Below are 13,573 nucleotides of genomic sequence, written 5' to 3' on the forward strand. Positions count from 1 at the left end.
AAAGTCACAAGACTGGGCATGTAGCCCGGGGGGTCACTCGCATACCGAAGTGGTACGCATGCTCGTCCCCGAAAACGTCGAAAAAGGGTTGATTTTTGGCCTTGTGGTGGCGTCGCCGTTTTTAGAAAAAAGGGTGCTTTTTAGGTAAAATTTCAACGTTTAGGGTTCATTTTTTCAACTTCAGTGGGTTTGTTTTAGAATTTACGCCATTTAGGGGCCATTTTAGTTTCTGAAGCCGAATTACGCCATTTTTTAGGGGTAAGATTTACAGAGCCTTACACCAATAAGGGGTGAAATTTTTCCACACTTATTATGCCTTTTAGGGTCCATTTTTGAGGTGCTGGGACGAGCATGCAAACCACTTTTGTATGCGAGTGACCCCCCCCCCCCGGGGCATGTAGATTCCTTGGATCACTGATTAATTTTAGAACAGATCCCATAAATATGGACTTATGGAACTCAGTGAAAAGAAGATAACCTGGGGTCAATCACTGCAACTATAATTTAACCATTCGAGTTATAATAGGCCAATCAAATTAAGGAAAATCAAGCTTAACCCATCACTATTGTAACAGAAACCATTTAATCCCCATTCATTTCAGAAAAGTATATTTCAAAAGTCCACAAAAGTCCAAGTTGTGGAACAGTGCCTAATTTGCATAAATCCAAAATGACCGCTTATGCAGAGGGTGAAATTTCAAAGTTGGTCAAATCTTATTTAAAACCATATCAATGTCTTCCTCTCATCATACGGATTCAAATAAAGTATGGTTTGACCAGTCTCCGACATACAGTTCTTGAGTTATAGGCAAAAAGGTCAAATGTCAAATTTTGGGGTGCACAGTCGTTTAAAATAGAATGATGCTCCAATTTTAATCCAACTGGTCTCAAATTGTTCCTTTGCCAAAATAAATCAAAAGGAGAAAAGTAGCATTGTTTTGGATGTTTTGTTACAAAGGTAACATCACAAAATAGGTCAAGGTCAACAGGGCTCAATGGAATTTGGGCATGGCAAACTTTTTTTTTAATGTTTCTGCAAACGGAGCAATATGACACCATTTTTATCAAAATCAGAGCATTTGTCAATTTTGTCCCCCCTGTGGAATCCAAATTTCGACATTTGACCCTTCCCCCCTCCCCATAACTCAATAAATGTATATCGGAGATTGGTCAAACTATATACTTTTTCTGAATCCTTTTTCTGAATGACGGAAGGAATTAACATTGGTATGGTTTTTAACAACAATTGATAACATTTGTAATTTCGCCCCTGCATAAGCGGCCATTTTGGATTTATGCAAATTAGACAAGTTTTGACATGGGTTATATTAGAAACATTTTTCCGATTTTTATCAGAAAAAAAATGGTCCGATTCTCAAATGTTTCACATAATATCATTAATATTACCAATGTTATACGGGAAATTAGGTCAAAGATCATCAACTCCTAGTCCTATTGATGCTTATTGACCTTGACCTATTTTGCAAAGTTACATTTAGGGACCATTCATAAATACTTTGGTGGGGGGACTGGGCAAAGTGTGGGGGACACAAAAGTTTTGAGTTGCACAAAGGGGGGACCAAAAGTTTTGGTTAATAAAGGAGGGGGTCAAAAAGTTTTAAACAAGAAAATACCAAAAGAACAAGAGCATACAAATTTTTTCCGCGCTACGGGCGCATATGTACCAATAAAGCCTCTTTTTACCCTGATTATGGCCAAAGATAGTGTAAAATACATTTTTGGCTCATTACCGATATCCCATAAAAGCCTTTTTGGAATATCAAAGACTTTACAGTCGCTACAAAAAAAGGGTATATGTATATGTATCCCACTGATAATACCGGATCAAAATGATGCAACCATTTTTTTTTTTTCTTTTTTACGTATTTTATTTTTTTCCCCCCTGACCAAGAGAGCTGGCTACGCCCCCTGATAAACAAGTCTTAACTATTAAAAATCTTGAGTATGTGCCCGGATGTTGCTCTCAATTTTCAGTGGCATAAAGACGGGGCGGGGCAGGTGGGGGCATGTGCCCTGGGAGCCACTCTTAGGGGGCGCTTGAATTGGCCAATTTAGCATCGATTCTGCGCCTCTAAGTGATGAAAGTCAAATTTTTGCAAGGCAGGCACATTTCAGGACAAAGTCATTTGAAATATCAATTTAAGACCGATATTCAACTTTATTATAAATTATATGCTCCACGTAATAATTATTGGTTATAAGAATTATTGGTTATAAAAATTAGAATGCATAAATTGAAATTAAACTTCATACAAGTCACAGCATGTGAAAAACACCTTCAAATTTCATGTTTTTAGGAAACAGGCTATTATAAATAAATGTATGAACAAACATGTAGGCCTATAATTTGCACAAATGGAGTAGCCCCCCTCCCCAGACTGTTTTTAACCTCTTGGAAAGGGGGGGTCAAAAAGTTCTGTATGTCTAAAGAGGGGGGTCAAAAAAGTTTTAGGTTCTCTGGAGGGGGGTCAAAAAGTTTGACTCCAAAATTTCAAGTGCCCAGCCCCCCACCAAAGTATTTATGAACGGTCCCTTAGATTGAAGCACCCATTTTTATCAAAATCCGAAGCATTTCTGAAGTTCAGACCCCCGTGGAATGGCGTATATTCCTTGTTTATACCACACATATAAATCCCTGTATACGCCGATATGGGCTTTACTCACAGTCAATATAAAGTTATGTAAGTATACGACATAAGATGACGTATATCAAACCTTCTCAACACAGTAGTAATTTTCTGGCCATCAAAAATTGCAGAGACATCATTGTTGAAGTTCCTTGCTCTTTGAAGATTTATACGTCAATGCTTATTTAGTGTCGTACACACCTTGTTCTAAGGAAGCTCTAGTGGGCCGGCCACATACTCGCTACATTTTACTACACAGCAGTCTTTTTCAGAGGGGACAAATTTTGATGAAAATGGACAGGACAAATTTTGATGAAAATGGTCTAAAATGGTCTAAAAAGTACAAAAATGCCTCAAAATTTTAAATATCATGGCAGGCAGCCAGGGCTACTCCGGGGGGGGGCTTAACATAGGTTATAGGCCTATAGGCCTAAGGTAACACCAAACCCAAGGTCATTGGTTTACTCTGTATAGATGTATTTTATTAGACTATCATTCGCTTTGTGTATTGTGTAGCTCGTGACCTTTGACCTCTGGGTTCAAGAACACCAAAGGTACATCTGGGGGGGGGGGGTAATGGGCCATTAGCCTTCCAACTCAGGTCCCTGAAGCTGCTTTATTTGCTGAGAAATGGACAGCCCTTTGTTTTTCTACATTTGGGACCCTTGAGGTGTCATCATATGGGATCATGTAGACTTACCTTATGTTTCAGAAAAAGAATAGTTTGCACTATCTACAATGTCTAGTTTATGATACACAGCAAAGAGTTAAAAGGTCACTAGTATTTACAGGCCTTTGTTTTTATTTATCATCTATATCTTGGGAACATCACTTTGCAGATAGTGCAAACTATTCTTTTCCCAAATACATTGAACTTGAAGACTAATTTCGCCTCAATTTTTGAATGAATTTGGAGCATGAATATAATTTTTGCTCCCTGTATGATCTTATAGGGGAATTTTGGGGTCCTTTTTGAGAAAGATGGGGTACCAATAAAGCTCGGCAGAAATGCTTGCATGCCAGCTTTTCCCTGAATGCAGCTTAAATTAGCAATGTTATTTCCAAAATGAACCCAGTCTATGCAACAGGTAAACATTGCCAAGAATTTATCATAAATATATGAACTAGAGCTGCTGTTTGATCCAAGAGCCACAGATATCCAGTGGTGGTTTGGGAATTTGAGGATCTCTGCATGACCTTTGACCACAACTTTTACAAAGATTTTAGAGTTAGCAGCATATTGAAGTCTGTGCTTCCTCTGGCTAAGTTTGGTCAAAATTTGAATAAACATCTTGCACTGGTAGCATTTTAAAGAGGCATTTGAAGCAGAATCAGAAGTGCAAGCAGAATAACTGAACGGTATATCAGTCAGTTGCCTTTTACACTTAATATGGGTATATAATTCTATACCACTGTGTGTGTATACTCTCTATCATTTGGGGAAGGGTTCAAGTTGTGATTAATTTAATCTGGTTAACTCCATGAGAACTACCTGCCGATTGGCCAAAACGAAAACTGTGTCCAATTTTGAACCAATCAAGGAGGGTATTAAGGGATCTAGAATAAGCGTTTCGACAGTATTATTTGTGGGCCATGAGAGCACATCAGACATATCGAATTGCATTCTGAATACGAAGAATGTCTTTCTGATATCAAATAATTTTCATTTTTGAAATTCACGATATAATACAAATTTTATGACAAATTATTAAAATTTGATATTTTTTCACATTTTTGATATATAACAGTCCTTGAAGTAAATTTTATACATCTAATGATATATTCTTAAAGTGTATGTAGCTGGGAGGAAATGCCGATGATCAATTAAAAATTTGGACCTTTCATATTGAAGATATGGATATTCCCCAAAAGACCTAATTTATTTTGGTGTTTTGGGGAAAAAATTCATATCTTCAATACGAAAGGTCAAAATTTTCAATTGATTGTCAGCTTTTCATCCCACCTACATACACTTTAAGTATAAATCATCAGATTTATAAAGTTTACTTCGAGTACTGTTAAATATCAAAAATTTGCCATAAAATGTGTATTACATTGCGAATTTCAAAAAATCAAAATTATTTGATATCAGAAGGACATTCTTCGTATTTAGAATGCAATTTGATATGTCTGATGTCCCACAATAAATACTGTCCAAACGTTCATACCCCATCCCTTAATAAGATCATCAGCAAATGCAAGTTTGACTATAAACAGTTTAAAACCTAGTCATAATTGGCAATTGAAATAAGCATTTCAAATTATCAACCAATCAGAAATGCTGTTAGATGACCAGTAGTGTCCAGGAGGTTAACCAGAAAACTCACTTTTTGGTTAGATAGAATCACTGACGTTGCGTCCAAAACCGTCAGTCTTCTGCTCTGTGAACGACCTTGGACGACCCTAGGTCATCCACCCAGCAGAAGATTTTTTGGTTGGTTTTGGTCGCAACGTCAGTGATTCCATCCATCCATAAAGCGAGTTTTCTAGTTGATGAGATTAAATTAATCACAATTTAATTCAACATTTGTTTTGATCTGGAAAAAAACACCTTCACACACAAAAGCAAATAACACTTGCAAGCAAAGTTTATCGTTAACCGATGTATTTTTAATATTATGAAAAACAGACAAATTGCTCAGCAATTTTTCTTTACATTTTGTCTTAATGGTCTGCTGAGGCCATTACATCTTATATGCATCCTCCCTTGTTATGATAATTTATAGTGCTGAATGTACATTCTCCCAGCTGCCATAATAATGGATGTAATGTTAACTATATATGTGTACATATGTACATTATAATGGGGGTGTGTTGAATTAATGTAACAGCCAAATCAGCATTCAGACAACAAACCTTTCTTTGCACTATAAAGAGGAAAAATCAAAAACCCCATGAATAAACACTTTCTTGATATGAATGTGCATAAAAGAGCAAGCATCGGTATGAACAGAGCCGAGAAGCAGGTTTGTATTCTGCAAGACGCAAATCCATTAGAAATAGCAGAATTCTTATCTGCATAGTATAAGCCTGGTGATAATAATTCAATCATCAAACTTACAGCAAAATGAATTCCCAGATGGATATAAAAGTCTTTCTAAAATTGTACCAAGTTAGCTTTTAAATGAAGGCATCAGCGAGTACAGCCCAATAAGCCCTTTCACAATTTCGTACTGCGAATGAACTAGTGGCGTAACTAGGGTTGGTAGCGCCGGGCAAGAAACAAAATCCCCGAGAATATCTTAGACGTGGGCAATTCTTGAAACAAATTTTGACTTCTAGCGCTTTGAGGGCCGCAGAATCGATGCTGAATTGGTCATTTCATTGTTCCATGAAATGCATATCAACATCTTGGTCTTTTTGGGAGATGATAACCAAATCTCCTCCATTCTGATGTGTGTGATGAACCGTGCCTAAAAGGGATTGCCCAATGATTTTACTTTCCTGCTTTCACTCTAGCAGTTTCTTATGCATGTGTTCAGAAGACATCACAACCCAAAATATGTGACACGATCTGGTCCATGGGGGCCAAAGGAGGCATTTTTGAAAATTGAGTTACTGTAATTATTACATTATACATACAATAGGCTATAATTTACTGAAAATACCAAAGGTCTAGCATACTTGGTTCTAAAGTTATGAAGTTTTTTGATGTCTATTTTCTTATGTATTTTCTTATTTTTTACTCCATATTTTAACCTTTATCTCAGTTTCAAATTTGCCGCCTTTGGCCCCCATAGACCAGATCGTGTCACATATGAAAAACACAGGTAGGAAGTGTTTCTTACCAAGTGCAAAGTTCACCTGCATTGAAATACTATAGCGACTCCTCAATGTTCATCTCCAAGGAAGGAATTTTGTATATCGTCACTGTGCGGAGAAACCTCATATGTACCTTTGGCCCCTGAACATGGGTAAAGCCTTGTAGTTGTAGACTTTATATTGAAGAGGTTGCTTCATCCATGTTCAAGGGCCAAAAGTACATGCAGGAAACGCCTCATATTTACTTTTGGCCATTGAAAATGGATAAAGCCTTGTAGGTGTAGACTTTATATTGAATGGTTTGCTTCAGGGCAAAAAGTATGTATGAGGTTTTTCCTGCCCAGTGATGATATGCGCAACTAAAATTGCAAAAGACCTTATCCAATGAATAACCTCTAACCAGAGTCACTGAATTGGGAAATGTGTATGTTCTGCAACGACATTTAGTCCAACTTTGTCTGTGGAATGTGACACTTATTTTTGTGGGTGTTTTTTCAAACAAAAACCAATAGGAAACATTAAATGAAATTTCAATGAACCGACTGCTGTATTTTACACTTCCCTTTAAGAAGATGGTTTCCTCAATAATTGAGTGAGTTGCTTGTTATCAGTAAATGGAATTGCATCTGACAGTTTTGAAACCCCTTGACATTTTCATGTTATTCTCACATCATTTGCAGCACAATTTGAGGAACTTGTGCTGTGTGTGGAATGTGACACATTCCACAAACAAAGAATTGTTTGCACTATCTGCAAATGTTACAAGTATTAGCGAGTTTCAGTGCACTACAAGGGCAAAGTACTACTATGGAATGAAATCTAATAGAAGGAGCATTCCTGTATGATATCACAAATATAACCTGTGGGTTATAAATAATATGCCTATCTTTTATTAGCAGTGGCTGTGCACCAGGGGGGGGGCATGGGGGAAAATTCCCCCCAGTCAGAACTCTTTCCCCCAGTTGCCCCAATCAAAACTCCAAATTACGAAAATTTACACCTTTTGCGGCAATTTTGAGCAAAATTGGTTGATTTTGGACCCCCTGAAATTCAATTTGCCTCCCCATCCCTCCCAAAAAAAATCCTGGGGCCACCACTGCCTATTAGTGAAGTATCCAGTAGCGTCATCACAATTTCAAAAGTGGGGGGACGGGTCTCAATTCCCTTGACTGCTCACAAATTTTCAGCTTTTTTCGTTTGCCGTCCGCAATTGACAACATCAAAAAATGTTCCTCCAACTGGGTGCATTTTCCCAGACTGACAGCCCCCTTTGCATACGCCACTAGAAATATCACTCAACTGCAAGGTTTAGTTCTAATATTGGCTGGGAAAGGCCGAGAGCTGGACTGTAAATGTAGGTGCTGGTGAAAATAAAGATCTAGGTTTGCAATTAGCTGAAGCGATACTTTGATTCTGTTGTTTGAGAGTTCAATACTTTGTCTTGCTTAGATAATGTTGTAGCAACTTGTTTATGCATAGAATGAGTTCTTTGCCCTCAGAAATAACCTGTACCACTACATTGAAAATTAATTTGAATTTCTATAATATACTTCTTCCATTTTTGTTATTAGCAATGATTTTAACTCAAGTTAGTGTCAAATTCAAGTTTCTGTTAGAGTAAGAGTATATAAAATGTTTGCCTTTTCCACATGGTATCTTTTAAAAGATTAAGGCGGCAAATTAAGGAATTCAGTAAAATTAGACGGTGAAATAAGATTAGTCACATTTCAATTTTACTTTTGCCCATGTACATGAAGTCTTCGGTTTGTTATCGAGGGAACAAATGGCAAAGCAGTCAATAGTAACAAAACCTTCATTCAAACTCTTGTTTACATTTGAAGTGCATTTTTCTCATTATAATATCAACCAAACAATTTATATATTTCATTGCTGTATGCATTTTCAGCCAAACCTAATATAAAAACCAGCAAAAATATGCAACAAGTTCAGATCATAATGTCAGGCTGTCGATGTACGTAAATATTTTGTGTTTTCTTTGCAAGAGCTTCAGCAAATTCTTTGGCAAATGGCAATATTCCAGTTTAAATCCATACACCCCCTATGGAAGCCATGACCTTAATCTCCCACATAGGGAGTGTAGATTTAAAATGGAATCACCTACTTAGGTAACCCCCATTTAAAATTCACACTCCCTGTGTGGAACATTAAGGTCATGTCTTCCATAGGAGATGTATGGATTTCAGCTCAGGAACAGCCCATTTTACACCTTTTGAAAAGCCTTTGTTGAAACTTCACCTAACAATGTATACATCAAAAAGACATGTACATTTTAACAAGTCGAAAACCTGATTTGACAAAACTTGTACAATTACAAACAGGACGCAAGAACTTGTGTTCCAACAACACCATCTGAATAATGATTTGAAAACACTCAATTGAGAAAGAAGCTAAAATAAGTAGATTGCATGTTAACCCTATGGTCCGGTAATCACAGGTTAAACAAGCTAAATATAGCAGTCCGCCCGTAACAATGGATGACAAGACTGGCAACGACCACACAGTTACATTGTTTACATTGACTGCAAACATGACTGGCAACTTTTCTCTTGGTCGGAGGTTGTTCCATCTATCGAACTTACCCGTTTCTCATATCTGTCAAAGGTGACACCCTCACAAAATCCCTATTGGTTGTACAGGGCCTTTTAATTCGGCCCATTATCTCCACATAGAAAATACAAATTTGCTATTTCTTTAGTAATATTTCGAGTTCCCTAATATGAAATCAAAATTTTTGAATTGTTTATTTTATGGCAAGTTTTGTGATTTCCCCCATTGAGTACAACAGTAAGTGTCCCCTTCGTATCAGATGAATCCAGGCAAAAACAACCACTGCAATGAAGCGTTCAATCGCAAGCGACATCATGCCGACAGACCGAATACATTCTCTTTTTTTAACTTCTTTCATATTGCTAGCCACAACAGGCTAGTTTCATACATGTTTTTGAAAACGGGGTTAATTACAATGACATATGACCTTTAATTAGTGTGTATTCCTTGGTTTTATTCAAGCAACATAATGCAACTTTTCTTTAACTCTGTATATTCACTTGCAACACTCATATTCTCATTATTAATTGTCATTTAAAAATATTCTCATGTTAATTTGGAGCTTAGGCAACGAAAAAAACAACAACTGTTCTACGGATGGACGGACCTTTCAAGTATGGTTAGTCAGTCAGGCATTTTTTTTTCTTTCTTTTTTTAGCAAGTAACTCATCAAAATCTGAAAATATATTGGAAGTTTTTTGCAATTTTTCTCCTAACTTTGCTCACATTTTTTCAGCCAAAATAAATCAACTTTTTGCCCAAAACAGTTGCTTTTACATGCATACAGCAATTTCCATCAAACTTGATCTACTTTTGGCTAAAAAATGGCCAATTTTAAATGCATTATGCAAATTATATTTAAGAAAAAATCTGGGTCAGTCAGGCCCGTAGAACAGGTTTTTTGATGCCTTAAAAAAAAGTAGTTTAACAAATGTTATTCAAAACTAAACATGGAACTTTGTTTTTTAAATCCCATATTACACAAGGCTCAAGTCAATGTCATCAGTCAGTTGTCGAGATACCGGTTACTATACATGTATAGGTAAAACATCCAATTCTCGATCATGATAGCCAACTTGGGTACGCATACTATGCAAAGACCACATGCTTACAGAGCAAGCACAGCTTTTGAGAATTGACCAATCACTGTCTTCGAATACTGTCGTCGCTAGGCCAAGGTAGAGGTTCAGTCATGTAGGTCGGGTAATCATGTTATTCCACGAAAAAGTACGCTGACGCAACAGTACGCTGAAAGTACGCCCTCATGATCGAGAATTAGATATTTTACCTATAGGAGTGTTATTACAATGCAGGCATTACAAGCAGATACCAAACTCATCAGAAATATCAAACGGAGAGATCTTCATCAGATCGATCAAATTGAATTCCTTCAGCAAAGTTGACCAAAAAAATGAAGTTATATTTTAACAGACAGAGCACTGAATATGATGACTTTGCTTTCAATTGTATATAAAATGAGAATATGTGTATGTATGTTAAGTGCGTTCACCTTTCTTCACAAATAGACTGAATCCCTGATCATAGCTGGCTGTCCCCATATCTTAAGATCCAAAACCAACACCCACACTACCAAAATATAGTCAACTTATCAACTTTTAATGCTCAAACACACCCAGATATCACAATTCTGACACAGACACCTCAAGGTTCGTATGCGCAACACAAGTTATACTTCTAACTATGGAGAATAGTCCTACGGAGAAGGAACTTTTTCGTATTGACACACCTTATTCTACATTATTGTAGATCCTGTTAATGGCAAATATATCTAGCTTAATATTAGATGGCCGCAGTTCAACTTTTGGACTTTGCTAGGAGTAAAGGAAGAAAAGAGTAAAAGGATCTCTCCCTAAGTCAAACCTCCATAGTTAGAAAAGGTCTAATTTTTGAATTGGTCAAACTTGTTTTGTACACACGGACAAGTGTAATGGATTTGAAAGATCACAACACATTAATCAGGGAAGCCCAATATAGCATATGCCATTATGATATCGAATCCACCTTAAGATGCAATAAGCTATTCCACTTGAAATCCACCATCCCCCTGTGGAAGGTGATAACTGTTCTTGTGATCCCAGTTCAACTATATGGTCAGTCCAGTTGGAACTTTTTTTCACAGCTGATAAACATTTGGATGATACTACATGTTGTACCTATTCAGGATATTGTGCTTGAAATCCATGCCTTTGACACTTGTTTTTGGATTACTATTGTTGGATTTGGAATACCTAAAACTGTTGAATTAGTTGGAATTCCAATTATCTTCCTCGCCAGGGGTGTAGTTTTCAAATGGAAGAGCCCATGTGAAATTTGACTAAAGGTAACTGCACTATCACAGCTACAATTGCCATATTTATTTGTTTTTGAAAACTGCAGCACTACCCTGTGAAAAATAGGAATACGCTTTAACTGTAGAACACATTATTACTGAATTGTGTCACCTGGGTATGAGTTTATCGTGTTTGTTACACAGGCTGGATTCTAGTGATAGAGAAAACAAAATTTTTTTCTTATTAAAAGAAAATAACATCACTGGTACAGTTATACAAAACAAATTATATACAAAACAAAACAATAAGAAAAACACAGTTGCCTAACATTGCCATCACATTTTGACATTGTTTAAGAATTGCATAATCTGCATAAGCTATCGTCTCAAAGAGTCACCTAAAGTTTGCATCATTCTAGCAGTAGCAATGATCGAGAAACAACTTCGAAAATTGCAAACACTACCAGTGATTCAGTCATTGCAGGAGACTGTGATTTGTGGCAGTTTCAAGCTGACTTATGTTCAGCTACACTAGCTTCCAGGGAAGTGCGGCAGTCTTTTGCTCTGATTGACGCAAGCACCCCGTTAATGAGCTACATACACAGAGCTTTCATGAGCGCTGCCGAGTGCCAACGCTTTGACGCATAATCAGCCAATCAGATTATCTGTTTGTTGTAATGATTGTCAGACAATTGAATCAACCAATCAGAACCCCACTTCTGTGTTTACACTGTGCACGCTCTCAAAATGTGAACAAGTGGCGTTCTTCTCTGCTAGAGACTATACAGTAGTTGCAAAACTTGCAATTGACACAGGGCATCCTTGCAACTTCTGATTGATAAACAGCCAGTCTCTTTGCCAATAGAGAGCAACACACACAAAATGCGTAACAACCCGCCAAAAATATCATCATAATCACAATGTTATAAACAGTGGCAGATTTTGTGAAGCATTTATAAAATCTACTGCTTTTTGCTTGAAAGGCTTGCTTGAATTATACTCTTCCATTTGAACTCCATACACCCCTATGGATGACATGACCTTTATCTCCAACACAGGGCATGTAGATTGTAGATATCAAAAATAGAGCCACCCATTCAGGTAACCCCATTTGAAATTCACCCTCCCTGTGTGGAAGATTAAGATCATGTCTTCCATAGGGGGTGTATGGATTTCAACTGGAATAGCCATTTTGAACTTGGCTGATACAGAACACTTCTTTCTGCTACTTTCTCAATGCAACCTGTTAGTGATGTGAAACACAAATAATGTGACATGCAACAAGGCAGACAGTCAAGCATGAGAAATCAAACAATGACAATGGTTTGCAATCTGATCAGCCTTTGAAACAAGTCGATACTAATTCTGGACAGTTTAGTGGGTGTTTAATTTGTGTTTCCAAATATATTCATATTAAGTATTATATACCTCATATATAGAATCCTGTCATCTAATGAACTATTGACCGGTCATGGAAATGAACAATTGACCGGTCATGTGCGTCCCGATCACACTGCGCAATCGCAACATCCACATACATTCATTCAGTATATAAAACAAATATTGACTGCTTTATATTCGGGACATGGTTAAAATTATAAGTCCGCAGTTATCTCTAAACCATGCTATGACCCTCGGCTTTATGACCTTTGAAATTCAAATGGAATGAACACATTTGCAGCTCCACTTGCCTTTGATCTACAGAAGACACTCTGCACAAAAAAAAGCATGAAATGAGAAATGACGCATGAAAAGCAAGCCTTGCAGCAAAGGGTTATGGTATACTCCAATGAGAATTTTGAAACAAAACACTTTTGGTACATTTAAAAACAAATAATACAAACAAACAAAAATACAAACCAACAAACAAAAATTGTAGACATCGTCTGCTCGTACTCCGAGTACTAATTTTAAATAAAACAATACTACCAGTCATACAGGGTGTCCTATTCAAACCTTCAAATCTCGGGTCTGAACTTGCTCTTATGTATAAAACGGCAACAAAAATATATTAGAAATCATATTTTTACACACACAAAAGAAAACTCAAAAACTTCCAAAAAAGCTTCAAACTTTTCCATTCACACTGAATGATGGCTTTTTGTAAACGCAGATTATCACTATCCTCACAAAGCACCTGTTTATATTAATTGTTTGGGACAAATGAACTCTTGCTTATGCTGAAGCCATATTAAGTAGAATAGTGGGAAATGCTATACAAGTATTTAACGCCAAGTGCACACATACATCCTACAAAAATGAACAATGCATGGCTACACATAAACTGCCTTTATATGAAGTACAG

This window comes from Amphiura filiformis, chromosome 8, assembly GCF_039555335.1.
Source record: "Amphiura filiformis chromosome 8, Afil_fr2py, whole genome shotgun sequence".
In the NCBI taxonomy this organism is placed as follows: Eukaryota; Metazoa; Echinodermata; class Ophiuroidea; order Amphilepidida; family Amphiuridae; genus Amphiura; species Amphiura filiformis.